Below are 16,602 nucleotides of genomic sequence, written 5' to 3' on the forward strand. Positions count from 1 at the left end.
AGCGCGCTGCCCCCCGGCTCGGGACGGGGGCCGCCACCGAGCTGGCGGCTCCTCGGGGATGCGGGGGGAGGCAGGGGCGGCCGGGGGGTCATCCCCGCCATCCCACAGCGCCAGCTCCTGCTCTCTCCCGCCCCTCCTCCTCCTCCTCCCCACCTCTTGAGCCTGCGACCGGCCTCCGCTCCCCGGCCGGGCCCGGCAGCGCGGCCGCGCCGCCCCGCGCCCGGCTCCGCGGCCCCGCTCCCCGATCGATACGGCGCTGCGAGCCAAGCAGCGATGGGCTTTCTTCGGCCGCTCTGCTGATACTGCCTTTTTTTTTTCTTTTTTTTTTAAACAACTTGGCAGGCCGGGTTAACCCTTCGCGGGCAGAGTAACAGCCGCTGCCCCGCGCGGGGCTGGCTGCGGAGCGCGCTGTGCGCGCCGCGCCGCTCGCCTCGGCTCCTCAGCCGGGGCTCGGGGCGGTCCCGGCGAGCCTGCGCGGGGCTCAGCGGCAAGGCTCGGGGCCAGCCCGCCCTGCGCGCAGCGGCGCTCACCCGCTGCCGAGGGGGAAAGAGGGGCTGCTCGCTGCCGCGCCGCGCAGCCCCGCGGTCGTTCCGAGCAGCGCAGGCGCCGCTACCGCGGGCGCGGGAGCCCCGGCAGCCCCGGCCGCCGCCCGCGGGGCCCGTGGCGGCGCTGCGCGGGGCTCCGCGGCGCTGCGCCGCTTCGGCGCACGCGGCTCTGTTTGCCGCTCACCCGCTTGGGGGAGACCGGGAATCTTGCAAATACGGAGCCCGTTCACAAAACTTGTAGATAACGATCTGGCATTTTAGGTAAGGATGGGAGAAGCTATGGGAAAACGTTAAAACTACCTCCTTCATCGTCTGCCGTTTCCTTGGGGAACAGCTTCAGGCACAACGGCCTCACTCACTCCAGCGCTTTTTCGCTATTTTCTACACCCGGCTCCTGCTGCTGCTGCTGCTGCTGCTGCTGCTGCGTCCCGGCCCAGAGCGAGCCTCTGAAGCCCCAGCGCTTTGGGTCTGGTCCTGGCTTCTGCAGTCAGGGTGGTGCAAGGCCTCGGGGACTAAAGGGGAGATGAGAATGAACATGTTGTGTTGCAGGCTCTCACACTTACTCTGCAGTCCTTACCCTCAACCTTGAAATGTAAATAATGCACTCAGTTTTGTAAAGCACCTTGCAAGCTGTGGATTAAAAAACATTAGGTACATCAATATGAGGTAACTATAGTATACACCATACTCCTTAAGTTTTTTTTTTTCTTTTTGTAACACACAAATAAGAATTCACTGTCAGAACCAGAATATGGCACAGGTTAAAACATTTGTTTATTAAAAATGGTTGAATCCTTTTTTTTTTCCCTAAGGGATCTACGATTTGCAGGTTTATTACTTAAGACATTAAATATTCTTAGATGGCTCATCTTCTAGCTTACTTTACCTTTATTTTTGATTGCTAAAAAAAAAAAAAAAATCAAGATTTATGGTGTGAAATTCCAATGCTAAAAGAGGGAACACCTTCAAAAAATAAACTCAAAATCAGGATATAACATCACAAAATGCCTCCTAGCCAGCATTTACTGCTGGCAACAAAATAACATGATCCTATCATCTTGTCCTCGAAAATAAAGGAACTGCTTCCAGGAAATTCTGATGGTTGTCACTTTCCTGTCAGAATTTCCTGGCTTTGCTATTTGTATCATTGATATAGGAAGCAATGATTTATGATAAGTGCCTTCCTCCGATAAGAATTTTCTCTTCTCTACTTCCCTCCTTACTGTGGGTTGTAAATTTTGACAGGTGTCACTCATCCTTCAGAATTTTCAGCCTTTTGAAGGAATCATGCAAATGGTAAAAGGAGTAAGTTTTGACAGCTGAGACACAGGTGAGACATCAGAATTTGCTACTTCTTGTTACTGCCAAAAAATAGAGAGAAAATGTACAGGCACATAATACTACACTATTTTTCTTCTTACAAGTATATGCATGCATATCCAGAAATAATCAGCAAGATTATTAAAGTATAAACATGAAGTTAATATCACCAATATTTGATACATTTAATAACACTGCACATTTAAGGCCCAGTTCCAGTTTCTGACAGGATCACAGGTGTAAATAACACTGATGGATTATACCCTCAATGGTATAAGGTTGAGGGAAACTATAAGATTATGGTGGAAACTTTTTTTTTGGTGGCAATGAAAAAACTGCCAACTGGAAGGTTTAGCCAGGAAGTCTTTTTAGGCAGTGAGCTTATCTCTTTCAAAAATTTCCTAAGTTTAGGTGTGCTAGTATAATGAAAAGACAAAGAAATGAGAACAAAAATGAAAAAAAAGAAATTTATGCAACTTCTTTCTGGGAACAGGATTTAAAACTTTTCCAGACTTGGACTAGAACAACAATTTTTTCCAGCTTCTAAGTATAATGTTACTGATATGTCAGGAACCTGCCTGGAAGTGAAACTCCTTGCAGACAATTTACTGCCCAGATTCACCATTTCAGAGAATGTTGCATTTTTCTCTGAAGTACCTGCACTGACCATTTCATTACATATCACTGACATTTAATTAACTATTAAAATCCATATACCCACATTTTCAGTATTGTACGGTTGCTCTCAGATCTTTCAGAGGCATACAGACACTGCTGGCATGCTCTTGCTAGATTATGAGGATATGGTAAACTTCTCTTTGTAGCAGAGTGGAAGCAATAGATGAGTAATCTACTCCCTTAGCTCAAGTGTGAAAGGATCAGTGTTGTGCTTTGTAACAAATGAGAGTACCTGAAATAACTTTAAAAGCTACTATAGTTTCTGCTAATGAAGATAAGGGCTGTCCTCCTCTATTAGACAAAACACTAGTTAAACAAGGCCACTCAATTCCTCCAAAGCCCTGTATAAAGAAACAATGAATTCTATTAAATGGCACCTAATAAGCCATATATCTGTGTTCTATTCCTCCTCCTTCTGCGTGGCTGCTCTGATACTCTGTTATCTCCAGTTTTCTTCGTGTGTCTTCCTTTAATCCTTTACTCTACTTTTTTAATGTCTCATTCTGCTACTCCATAGTCTGTTCTTTCAATGCTTCTTCCTTCCCAGATCTTTCTTTTTTTTAAAATCTTAATAAATTGCTAGCTTCAAAAGTCCCTAACCCCATGGCTCCTACATACAATCAATCTTGCCTCTTTCTGTCTCTGTCCTATTCCCCTGACATTCTGTGTCTTATTTCTCTGAGTAAATATCCAGTTCTTGATCTGTGTAGTTAGACTGCTATTTATTCAAATCTCTGCCATAAAATAATAGCCAGTGTTGCTGATTTACTCATTCTCTTTTTCTACTTGATACTCCCTATTTGAAAAAAATTCAAGGAGTCATTCCTATACAAAACTGGAAATATCAACTCAAGAAACAGGATATGGATTTGAGAAACTTTCTGGAAAGTTTCTGAACTAGAAGCCAATGAATGAATTACATTAATTCATATATATTGTTTTTCTGCCAGTGACAAATATAATACTCAGTATTCTGCAGTTTAATATTTAACAATGTTCATCATTCAAGAAATAGTCCTAGCATAATTTAGAAGAAAATATTTAATGGTATGAACAATCCCCTTTTGTTTTACAGTCTTTAAAGCATGTCACAGGCTGTACAATACAAGTCAATATATTCTGAGAAATCATTTCACTCACTGCTGAAACAGTGTTCTCCTTAATGTTCTCCTTCATTTCTTTTTCTGCTTCTTTCACTTAGCCTTCCGTGTTTTCCCCTGTTCTTCAGATATCTTTCATCTTTGCATTAAGCAGAAGGAAAAATAGGAGTATCCTCTTTACCTTTTAAATGTCATTATTGTGTAATATACTTTGTGCACTGTATCACATGCATTCAACCCCTATGAGTGTGGTGAAACCAGAAAAAGGGAAACTGGGACACTCTTGCACCCTAGTTCCTCAGTGCATCCTTCCCTGTATCTGAAGAGTATAGAGAGTATAGGGAGTGGGTTCCCAATTTCAGCTGTGCAAGCTAAGTGGAGGGCTGGTATCACAGAAGCTCAGGAAAAACAATAGTATCTTCCTGGGTCTGATGGTAACACTGTAAGCTCTGTGGCATGAAGTAAGATCTATATATCTATATATAGCTATACCCTTCAACCTTCAAAAGTCACAGGAAGAGGGTCAGAGAGGCTTATCCTAATATTTCTGCCTGGTCTGAAAAGAAGCAGAAAAGATTAAAACACACTGTTGGACTCTGCTGATGAAATCATGGGCAAGAAATTTATGCTGAAGAAGGAGCTTTCTAAGTGCCTATTTGTAGACATTTACTGAAATAATATTCCACATGTTAGGGCATGTTCACCCTCTCCCCTCACTCAAGGGATGGCTCAATCTGTTCATGTATGCATGACTGACGAATAGCAGTGCTTCTATACCCAGCATCAGGCTCTTCCCTAATTTTCATTTGGCAGAAAAAGGAGGTAAGAATTGGAACCAGTAAGGGAAGTCAAAAAATTAAATGGAGTGTGGGAGCCTGCCTAATTCACCTTGTTTTTTCACCCAGTCCATGCATAGCATACGCAGAAGAATTTTTTTGTTTTCTTTACTCCCTCCCAGCCCTCCAAAGTCTGTAATTTATACCTTAGCCCTTGCAGAACAGTTCCTGGAAGAAGCAGTCTGGCAAGATGAGAATGACTGCTCTTATTCTTTTCTTTATATCCACATAGCATCTATATCTAGCCCTGTACAATTTCATGCGATGAGAGATGCAAAAAGTTTTCTGCCTCATTCAAATTACCAATACTAGCACTGCCTGCCTTAGGATACTATTGGGAGAAGAAATTGTCTGTTATAAATCAAATACGCTGTTCTCTTTAGCTTCTCTTCTCAAAGTTCATGCTGCAGAATTTCCCCCCCAGCTCACGCAAACTCCTGGAATGAGTTTTGTTGCTTTTTTTCTTCCCTAACCTCGCCCCCCTCCCCCCCAAAATGCATATATTTGTGAAATGCCTTGTACTACGTGGTCATCTAGATCCCCTAGCAGAGTTCTCAAGCTACAGCTTATGAGCATGAAGGATGCTAGTACTGTTTGACTGAGAGCATTGTGGTTTTATTCTCTTCTTTCAATTTGCAAATGGGGGGGACAAAGAGACTCTGAATACGACATGACTGAAAAATCAATGTATCATGAAAGAGTTAATTAGAGGGAAACTTTTACAAGGGTCATAAAACACCTGCCGGTCCAGCCAAGGTGAGAGAGTCCTCTAAGCAACTGTTGTCTGTTTCAAACATGGAAAGTACAATTTACTGTGCTATGTTAAACAATACAGCACCAGTCTTGCAAGCCAATCCTCCATCACACACACTTGAAGAGTGACTCTACGTGAAAATCAAATGGAGTCCTACAACAACAACTTATAAAAGAGTGCTAAGAACAATCTGTGGTGAAATTAGAATTTTCTAACATCCAGTCAAACTAAACATCCAAGTCAAAATGGAACAAAATAAATAAAATCAAATTAAAACAGGTAACAAAAACTGAGGTAGGAAAAGTGCTTATATGATCTCACTGGTTACAATACCTCCATTTTTAATAAGTGATTGCTATATAAAAGCCCTCTTCAGTTTCACTTCTATAGTAATCTAGTACAACAGTGCAAGGAACACTATTCCAGGCATAGCATTGAAAAACTCAGTAAAAAAATATACTGCTCCCCTACAATAGCTCAGAATGAAATGCAGTAAGACCACATAATTTGTGCACTTCCTCAGAATCAGCTTCTTCAGTATGTCCAGCAAAAAGCTCCTAAAATCCAGAATGCAAATTGCATAGCTAGCACAATTTTAAAGCCAGCAGGACATTAATTCCATAAGCAATATCCTAGGAGATTTCAAGCAGACTTTCAATGTCTTGTACTTTTATGAAAAGGAAGCTGACTAAATAATGAGCACCAAGTTTTAATTTTTATCAATTAAAATTTTTACTAATTATGTTTTAATTTTAACCAGTTAAAACTTGCTCTATTAAAAAATAAAACATTTCAAAGATGCTTAAGAAGCTAAATGCTTGTAACCAAAATAGATGAGGCATCAAAGAGAAAACCCAGCAACTAAAAGCAAATAAATGAATAAATATGAAGAGTATACATATTGAGATCTGGGATAGCAGATGAGTTGTGTCCATTTGTCAGAAGTAGATTATTTTCCTTGCTAATGTCCATGCAGCTTTTTCTAGAGTTAGAAGATCTGTAGCCTAAAGAATTGATCAAAAGCCTTCCAAAGTCAATAGGAAACTTCACCTGCAGTGAACTTCGGTTCATTTACTTAAGTAGTAGATATTTCCACAGGAAGAAGTCCTGAAGTTCACATCAGGACTTGGCATTAGATCCAAGCTTTTCCACTGGGTGGTGGTAATGAGATCAAGAACTTCAGGAGAGCTAATATTAGAAGCGCTCAGAACAGAACTAGTATTCATTCATTCTCTCTCTATGTATATAGGTATGTGTGTGAATATATATACACATTGGAAATGTATATATTCATTGGTCTTTATACCACACTAATGAAAGGATGAGTAAAATACTTTCTAATATCTTTGAACTTCTATTAGCATTATAAAAAAAGAGGGTGAAAGAAAAATTTAAAACACTTTTGGAAGGGCTAGTGTACTATTTCTAAAATTCATCTTAAACACCATTCACTTCATTATTATTCAGTTCAACAACATAATGCTCTCCATGAAAATAACTGAACAGAACCAGAGATGACACTGTGACAGGTCAGAAGGTAGTACTGTATTATTCCTGAATGAGCCAATATAAATTAAAGACCCACTGGGGAAGAAAACAGTGGATAATATTTTAATAAAATTCATTGAGTTCAACGTGTGACACATTATTATGGCTCTTTGTTATAGATTATATGATCCGTAATAGTCACAGAAAAGACTGAAAATGAAATTAAAAATGATGTGTTATTTCCCTAATATTAGACATTTAAGTGAGATCTAATTTTTAGAAGGGGAATGCTTGGCATCATCTTACAATCAAAACCCTTTACACTATTTATGGTTGTAGCCTTCCAGTTTAAGACCCATAAATCAAATCAGACATTAATTGGTTCACTTTCACAGAGTGCTTGTTCTAACAATACCAAAACACAGCAGAATATTAAGTATATGTTGGGGACGGATATTTTTAATATTATGTGATATGACATATTGCCAGGTATAATTTACCTCATACCCCTTTACACCATAGCTTATATAAAGAGCATGTAATACAATTATATTCATATATAACCAAAGACTTTGTTTTAAACCATCAAAAGTGGTGAAATTCATTATGATCATTTATTTAAAGCAGTCATATCTTTACACTGTGTTTCCTAGGCTTTAGAGCACATGACACATTTTGTCAAATCCATTGTGAGGCTTGCTTGAGAAAACTAATGTAAGATTCAGAGCCTCGTGTCTACATTGGTTTACTGTTCTGGACTTAAGTTTCATCTCTTTTCTTTATTTGAAAAGACTTTTATGGTTAATTTACCTTTTTTTGCTGTACAAATTTAAAAGGCTCTAAAACTCCTTGCAGGAAAGTGTATGAGCTATATTATACATGAGGAAAAAAAAAAAAAATCTATGGTTTAAATACAGATGGATACATGCAGTACTTTAGTATTTTTAAGCACTCATTATGGTCCTCATCCTGAGTGATGCTTAACACTATCAACTTACTGTGTGAAAGGCCCTGTTTACTCATTAGAACAATTATATAGGTTTTTTTCCTTAATACCTTAGGACTTACCTTATCTGTCTGTTTGTAGAATTATCTGTCAAGAAAGAATATTAATTAGAAATAGGCATGCTAAAAATACTATGAAAAGAATTCATTCCAGTTTTCAAAATGTTAATAATTTATGTGCTTAATTAAAAGTAGCCATATCAAAATGGCCTTGAGCATATTAAAGATTTCTGCCTTGAAAATTTTCATTATAAGAAACAAAGTCAATTTTGTTCTAAAAATAGAGAGGATTTCCAAAGCCCAGTATATCCTTGTTGGCATTTTGACAATTAAAAAATGTCTATGTAATTCATTTGATTAAATAAAATCTTACTAGCTGAAACTAAATAAAGCACATTAAGTTTTATCCAAAAGCACATTTCCTTGGGTATCTGTAAAACCTATGTAATCAGAAGACAAGCCAGAATACTATTTATAGTAATATCAAGACAATGGCCATTGGTAATCTGAAAACCTGTGCTCAAGTAGCCACTCGGCTTTTTTTCATCCAGCTTTTCAGTTGCCTTAGAGCTATGTTGCTCTCGTATTGCTGAACCCTGAATTAAAATCAGTCCTTCATGTTCCAAGATGGAAGGGAAGATGAGATACTTTTAACAATTAGGCATTAATTTAATGAAAATGCTATGCATTCTGACTTCATTTATTTATTATTTGAGTGGAAGAAAGTTTGTGCGGTTTTAAGATTTCTGTGCTCTACAGCTATGTTCAATTGTCCCTTTAGTTCCTGGTGATAAAAGAGCATAACCCACTTCCATTTTTCCATGATTGTGACACAAGGTATATATTTATAATGTTAGGAGCTTCATTTTCGACTTTCATTAGTGCTATGTACACTCCAGTGTCACCTGACACGCTTGCACAATTGTATTTTACTCCTTATCCACTCAGACCTGGACTTAACATAGAATATCTATTAATAAAATATAAACACTCAAAATTATGCATTCTTACTTTTGCAGAATTTCCACACTGACATCTCCTAAGCAAGCAATTTACCCTTGAACTGACCTTAACATGGGCATTCCCATTAGAGTCAGTGACACTAATGTATTTGAAATGCAAAAAGAAATAAGAGGAAAACAAAGCATAAAATGTTTTAAAAGTCAAAATAAAAATAAAACTCAATGCTCCCTAGTAACTGGTATGTTGTATACTTTTTACAGGAAAATGCATTTTTCTGCCAAATTAAAAAAAAAAAAAAAAAGCTAACGCAAGTATAAAGCTTATATGCAGGAGAAAAAGTCATCTGCATTCAAATTCTCATGACTCCAGAAGTAAGGTATGTATAAACCTGCTGACTTGGAATCAGCTTGAAAACAAGCAAAAAAACCCTACTTCTTTTGAAGCAGGTTGACTTGAGACTTATACCTTGTATTTATTAAGACAAATCCTAGGTCCCTTTTTGCTTGAAAAGATGAGAGTTTGAAAAGGAAAATGGAAGAATAACTTCACTATCACATCCATATCTCTCCTCCTTACGTATTTTCCAGAATGTTGTCCATTCTATTTTTTAAAAAAATCATCACTAGATAAAGTATCTAAAGGTTCTGAGAGATTGTGCCTGGTAGACTGCCATTTCCAGGATGCTCCCTCACCAACTTACATTGTCTAAACTTGCCACTTTTAGTTAAGTCTTCATTGCCACACTCTTCTTTTCTGTCAGCTTGAAATCCCCTTCATTTATGTGACCCAACACTGAAATCGATGACCTCCAACCTTTTCTCTTTATCTTTGCAAATACTTTTGTATTACTATGAGATGCTGAAGTCCCAATGTCCCTGTAGTTTCTGCTGATAAAGCTTTATTACCATTATTTTAATTCTTGCTCATAAATTGATTCTTTAAGATTCCTAATCCTTTTTATATGTCTTCTCTAAATTCCCTTCACTCACTTCCAGAGTAGAAAATTCTCTTCAAGTAAAAAATGTATTTTCATGTCCAAATGTCCAAAAGTGTAATCTACTTGCAGACAGATTACATCTAATGAACAGCTCTTAAAGACAGCAATTTAAATTCTTTGGCTGGGTATCTCCATTATGTCCTCCACATTATTTTCAGAAATCAAAACATTGATTAATTTCACAGTAACAAGTGATAACACCATAAAGACTGAAAAACAAGAATTGCAACAAAATTACCTCATTGAGACACTTTGAGAATAAAAGTCAGGGGATACCAGCGCAAAATAAGATTGAACACAAGTATGCAGGCTCAGGTCTCCCTTACTAGCTGCTCATGTAGACATGTCTAAGATGGGCATTCCCCCAATTTAACTCTAGCAAACTAAAAGTTAGGTGGTGTGCCTATCTTTGGATGGGATAAATTGCACTACAGATAAAGCTTTCTTTATCTCCATTGTTTACAGAAAGTCTAGACAATACCATCACCATCTGAAAATTAAGCATCTAGTCTAAGGGTAGGTGAGGAAAGTTGTATCTTCAGCTTGCAGTAGGAGGAAGTTTACTAATCTTTGATAGTCAGCTTCATCTTTTTTGCTTTATACTCACAGAGCTTGATCCGGTAAGTGCTAACATTAATTATTCCGTCTAACTTTCTGCTCTCTCTTCAATGTTGGCAAGCCCATACTATCTTTCACATTGGCATCACAGAATCCCAACATTCACAATTTGTTTTCTTCATTGCTTAATTTTTAGTACAGTCAATTCTTTGACTGCAACTGATGCTTCATTTTGCAAAATGTGTTTTCTTATAATTTCTCATCTGCAGTTTACTCACCATTCATAAGAGGAACTAATGAGAAAGCTATGAGAAAACCAAATACTATTTGTTTTAATTTATTAGCAGGAAGACAATATTCACTCTCTATTTCAACCGTGTATTTTGGATTTAATTGAACTTTCCTTGAACTGAAGGCTACTGGTGATTTAAGTGAGTTTTGGACAATTATTTTCTGACTCCATGAAAACAAAAGCTTGAAAGCAACTCCAGTGGTCAAATTTGGATCATAAAGATGAAAAAACATATGTGTTTCTGGTCCTTAAATTGCTATTCTACAGAGTGATAACAGACATCATACGGAACCTTATCAGGATTTAATTTTCTAACAGAAACGAGAAAGGAACGTGCAATATTTCCCCTTAGATTGCTGTACATGATAAAAATATTTTATCAATGGGCGTATACCTAAGGAAGATAACATTCCATGTAGTGTTCCTAAAGATGCTTTTTACATACAAATCTCTTTAAAAATAGCATATTCCTATTTTTTCCTGTACATTATTGACTTCTTCAGGAAGTAAGTTTTTTGGCAAAATCTTCTCACAGTAACAATATCTTTTTAGTGCTTCTATAATGATATCTCATAAAACATTGTTAGTATACCAGATTTATGAATGAAACCTGGTGAAGTACACATAGTACAAAAAATGATAAATTTCTTTCTAGTGTAATTCCTAACTACAGTCTAACTATATCCCCTATATTCCTAACTATATCCTAACCCGTCATGATAATAAAGAGTCCATACTACAAAATACATGCACAAAATAGAGTATGTGCATCTTTTCTGTATCATTCTGTATGGCTTCACTATCTTTTGTGTCCTAAAACTAAATATATATTATAAATATATAGAAATTATATTTCTAAGATCTACCAACTTCCAGATCAAGCCAAATTTTGCAAGGTTTCACAGTGAGCAATATTTTCCTTTCAAACAACAAACTAAGTAGATATTACCACAAATTCCTTTCATATTACAATATATTTACTGAAGGGACAATACAAAAAAGTTCTACAAATGGTGCAACTACAGCACTAACCAGTACATTCAGAATCCGTGTAAGGTCTCTGGTAATAATGGAGACAAGCAGTGATCTGAATTTGCAAGTACTTTCTCTACTGAGTAATAGTCATTATTTGAAAATGGGTTGATCATAGGAGATGAGGACTCCAACCCTCAACCTCAGCATTTTTTCCCATTTTGCAGATTTTGCAGCTTGACCCCATAGTGTTTGTAGCTTTTTTAATGATGAGATTTAAAAACTAAAATAATTCTTATAACAGTCAGAACAGGATTACTTCTGTAACTATACTGACACATATGTGTAGTATTCTCATTTTACAGCATTACTAGTACAATTAAGAAGAATAGTGTTCTATGGTGTTATTATATTTTTAATGGGCAAATAAAGAAAGGTAAATTGTTAATAAAATGCAGTAACAGATGCATTCCTGAACACACTAAGGCTATGTCTATTCTGTCTTGTTTTAACAATTTCTGAGTCGCACCTGCCATGCTTCCAAAAAAACCCACTAAAAACATTTATAGTATATGTTCATGAAATAGCTTGCTAAAAATGGCTCAGAAAAGGTTTTTTTCCTCTCCTCATTTATTGGATGATGAAGCAGATAGGATTTCCCACATTTATCTACAATATGTCTTCTGCGTCAGTCTGTTATGTGAATCTGTAGAGCATAGTATATGTCTTGGTGGTGTGCCAAGTCTGCTTGTGAATCCAGGGTGAAAAGCAGGTCTTTATGCCACAGTGAAAATTACATGACCTTACGAAAATACATAGCAGACAATACTGTTAAATATATTTTGGTATAAAAAAGCTTCAGCTAAAAAGTTTCAGCAAAGCATGACCTTTCCTTGGACATACTTCAAGATTTACCGTAATATTATGTTCCTATAATAGAAACTCCCCAAAGGAGTAAACAAATATTTAAATTTTACAGATATCACCCTAAGGAAATTTTTAGTTAAACATAAATGGCATGGTTGCCTAATGGGAGTAATTGAAACATTAGAAAACTGGAGTGTTTGGATAAAACAGCTACAATTAATTTTTCATTTAATTTTTTTCTTAAATATAACATGCTTCTGGAGATCATACTTACTGAACATTCTCATGGTTCCAGGCCCACACAGAATTTCAATTCCATAAGGTGCGTGGGAGGCTTTTTAAAATCTACATAATTTTGTGAGGGTTTTTTTATGTTAAATTATTATCATCAGATGGAGGGGAAATTCAACATTCTGAATGTGTTAAAAACCTCACTCTTCTTGACTCCTATTACCAACTGCTAACTACTGCTAAAACTCATCCATTTTTGGAACATGAACAACCTTGATAACATCAGATGAAGACAAAATAAAAATAGAGCTTTGGCAAACTCTGTGAATTGAATTCCGGTATTTTAGAACACCATGTAAAGCTCTTTATTGCTTTAGCAAATGTAACTCACTACATTAATATTTTAGCTAACTCATTTCCTAACTTTTCTTTTAGTAAGAACAGCCAGAATTATGGTCATAGTGGAAAAGAGGGGAATTAAATAAAATCTAATCTATGTAAATAGCTGAGATTTGTTTTTCCTGATGGATAATGAGAAAGACTGTAAACTGACAGGAAAGGTTTTGTGACAATTATTCCTAAATAACCTTATAGCTAGTTTTCCTTTCTTTTCTGAATATTATATATGTTATGTTTCCCCTCTTTCCTTTTCCTATGAGAGGATGGTAAGAGTGAACTTCTATATTGCCTTACTTGTTGGCTTCTAAGAGATTAGAAGTAAAACGCATCCTGTGTATTCTTTTTCTGCACATAGACTCTATTTTGACACAGGGTCCATGTGGATTTTATCAGTATTCAGATGTGAGGTAATAAAGATGCTTACTGAGCAGCAAACTCAGGCTTTGCTGTCTGCGTTCTGTTTATAGGACATTATATACATAATTGTGTATCTGATGCATTGAAAAGAGCTCCCTGCAGCAAGGCCCTATACTGTTGGTGAAATCTGAGATTGTTGAATAGGATAGTGCCGTCCTGACCCTAGCCTAACACCCTGGATGTGTTCAGGAGGCACTCAGTCTCAGCTCATCCGTGCTCCTTTGTTGCTTTCATATATATGTAACGTGTCAAAAACCATCAACATCATCAGTGAAAACATCATAAACTTCAGTGACAACATCAGGAAGAGGTAGATGTAGATTTATATTTAGAGGAGAGTAATTTATGTTGATCTACGTACAACAAAAAACATTCTAGCTTATGCATTACTAGCCAAAATAGTACTGCTGGTCCTACCAAATCTAGAAAAGTACATACATGGTGTCAACAGTGGACGCTGTCAACAGAGGGTCCATCAGTCAAGTGTAGTGCTTCACAAGGCAAAACAGGGCCAAGCTGCAGCCATGATCTAGTCTGCATTTGGGGTGGAAAGACACAAGGCAAAGCTCTAACTTCTGCTGTTGTGGAAAATGGAGTAGAGGTTCAATAAGACATTCACTACCCCTTCCTCCCCCCAGCTCTTTCCTATTTCTCTTCTCTGAAGCAAGTCTGCTGATGGAGAGCGCTGCATTACTCGCTGCCAGTGGCAACTGAAGGAACAGTGAGTTGGCAAACAAAACGTGCAGGACAAGGAGCTATAATGGCTACAGCTCCATGTGGAGAATATATAGGAATAGGTATTGGTGCATGCATAAAGCAGGTAAGTTGAGAAAATTGTGCATTCTCATAAGGTGCCAAAGGCTGAGAGATAGCTATCATATCCTTGTGCGCTCCTGACAAAGGGTCACATGTGGCTACTATCAACACATGAAATGGATGCAACTGAGGAGAGTTCCCCGGTCTGGGAATGCTTGTGGGCACCCAGTTGCAAAGGTCAAATAATATGTGAGAGCCCCTGAGGCTATAAAGAGCCCTTCTAATACATGCTTCTGTGTTCCAGTCAATTATAGTACCAACTCTTGATCAGCGGCACAGTTTTCTTTTTTCTGCCTTTATAGTTATATGACATCATGTTGATTACACAAGATTGAATCTCATACCTTGAAAGGAATCCCTTAGAAAACAGTTGTTCAGTCTAGCTGTAAGTTAGGCTGACAGTTACAAGCACTAACAGAAATCAAATTCATACTTCAATTTACATATTTTTAAAAATGCTAAAATGTAATAGTTGCGTGATCAGTGTTACTTAGGGAACTTTACTAACAGCTTTTCTTTGGTATAGCCCTGTGTAAGTCTTCTTGCTACAGGAAGAAGAGAGAATAGATACTTTTAAAAAAAGCGAAATACTTTAAGTATCAAGAGCCACCAAAGACCCTTGATTAATTCAACTTTGGATTAAAAAAAGAAAAAAAAAAAAGACCTGAATGTCAGGCAGTCTTGCTTCTGGTCATAAATATTTGAAAGTTGTGGGATTATTTAATGCTTTCCTCTGTTCAACAGCAGCACATTCTCCAGAGATCATTGGCTTACTGTGTACCTAAGGAAATTAAACTACAGTTAAACTACGGTAAATATATTTCACTCCCCCTAGGAATGGCAAGGTAACAGTGCTTCAGCTCAAATGGATGCTAAATTAAAAATAATAAAAAAGTAAAAAAAGTTACTTAACCTCTAACATATATAGTAAGGCCCTTATCTTGCTCAGCTTTGCAAGCATATCTGTCCTTACAGCCAGTGTAGAAAACAGTATTTAGAGTATATACGTTTTTTTCTAATTTAAAATCCATTTTCAAACCCTGTCTTTTAACAATCACCTTTCATTCAATAGCCATGGATTTTCTGGAGTTCTTTAAATAATAGAATTAAAAGCTAAACTAAGCTAAAATAAGCAATATGGAGCATTTCTTGATACCCATCTGTATCCTTGTAATGGCAGAACAAATAAATCCAGGGTGACACGTATATATTACCACACAACTCAACAACAGAAGGGATCTTTCCATTGAAATTGGTAAACATATTGTGCTTTTACTATAGTTTTTATCTTCCCTTTTCCATTTTTATTTCACTGCAATTTTGATGTAGTTCCTTATTACAGTAAGTGGGATTTTTTTTTGTCCTAGAAGCTCTAATAGGAACCACATCTTTCAACATTTCTTTTAAAGCTTCTACAACATTTTGAGTATTACACTGGAAATAGGTTCGCTGGTTGCTGGTTTTGCTTTTGCTAAGTTGTACTTTTAATGATCCATCAAGATGCTGAGGCCATACTTCTGGAAAACGTTCTCAAACCCTTTAATGTACACCAGTGAGTGCCCCTAATGAAGTCAGTGAGAGCATCAATATACATGCATTTAGTCTTAGAACCTTGAAGAGGAGTTTGCTGAAACTGAGATACATAAATGCAAATATACTGGTAGTAAACAGGATTAGAAACTGGAAAGCCAAACAGCTTTACTGACTACTTTAAAATTAAGATTAATTCAAAGGTAGTCTAAGAACAAGAATATCTGCTCTATTGACAGAGTACAGTAAATCAGAAAGCAATTATATCAAAGGTCTTTGAGCTTATTTTTGTTTAAACTGCAGTCGTTACCAGCCATTGACCAATAATAACATTTAAATAGAAAGCAAGTAGTGTCAATATTGTGCGAGAAAAATGAGCCAGTACCAGATTAGGAAATACACTGTAGTGGGAGGATAGCTAAGCACTGCAATCAGTTATTTGGAGATATCGTAGCGCCTGCTGCAGCAAAAACAAAAACAAAACCTTCCATAGTATTTTCAGAAATGAGCTGTCTGGCAACAATATAGTTGTAGTTTCAAACTTTGATAGAAGATTTTGGCTTAATTACTGTGATGTTATTCCTCTTTCTTAGCAATGACAGCTAGACACAAAATTTGCTAACTTTATGATAAAAGACTGGTTCATGGCTTTATTAATAGGATAGCCAGAGTCCTCACTTTTCTCTAACAAGAAAGTTTAGATGTGAAAAGCTTCATTCGAGTAGTTGAAATGCTTGAAAGCACCACTGCAGATCTTCAATTTTCTTCCAGTTCAGAAACTTCTTGTAGGCCACAGACAATTACATATTATTTCTTACGGTCTGTGCTGGGAGC

Source organism: Apteryx mantelli, chromosome 6 (assembly GCF_036417845.1).
Source record: "Apteryx mantelli isolate bAptMan1 chromosome 6, bAptMan1.hap1, whole genome shotgun sequence".
NCBI classification, from domain to species: domain Eukaryota; kingdom Metazoa; phylum Chordata; class Aves; order Apterygiformes; family Apterygidae; genus Apteryx; species Apteryx mantelli.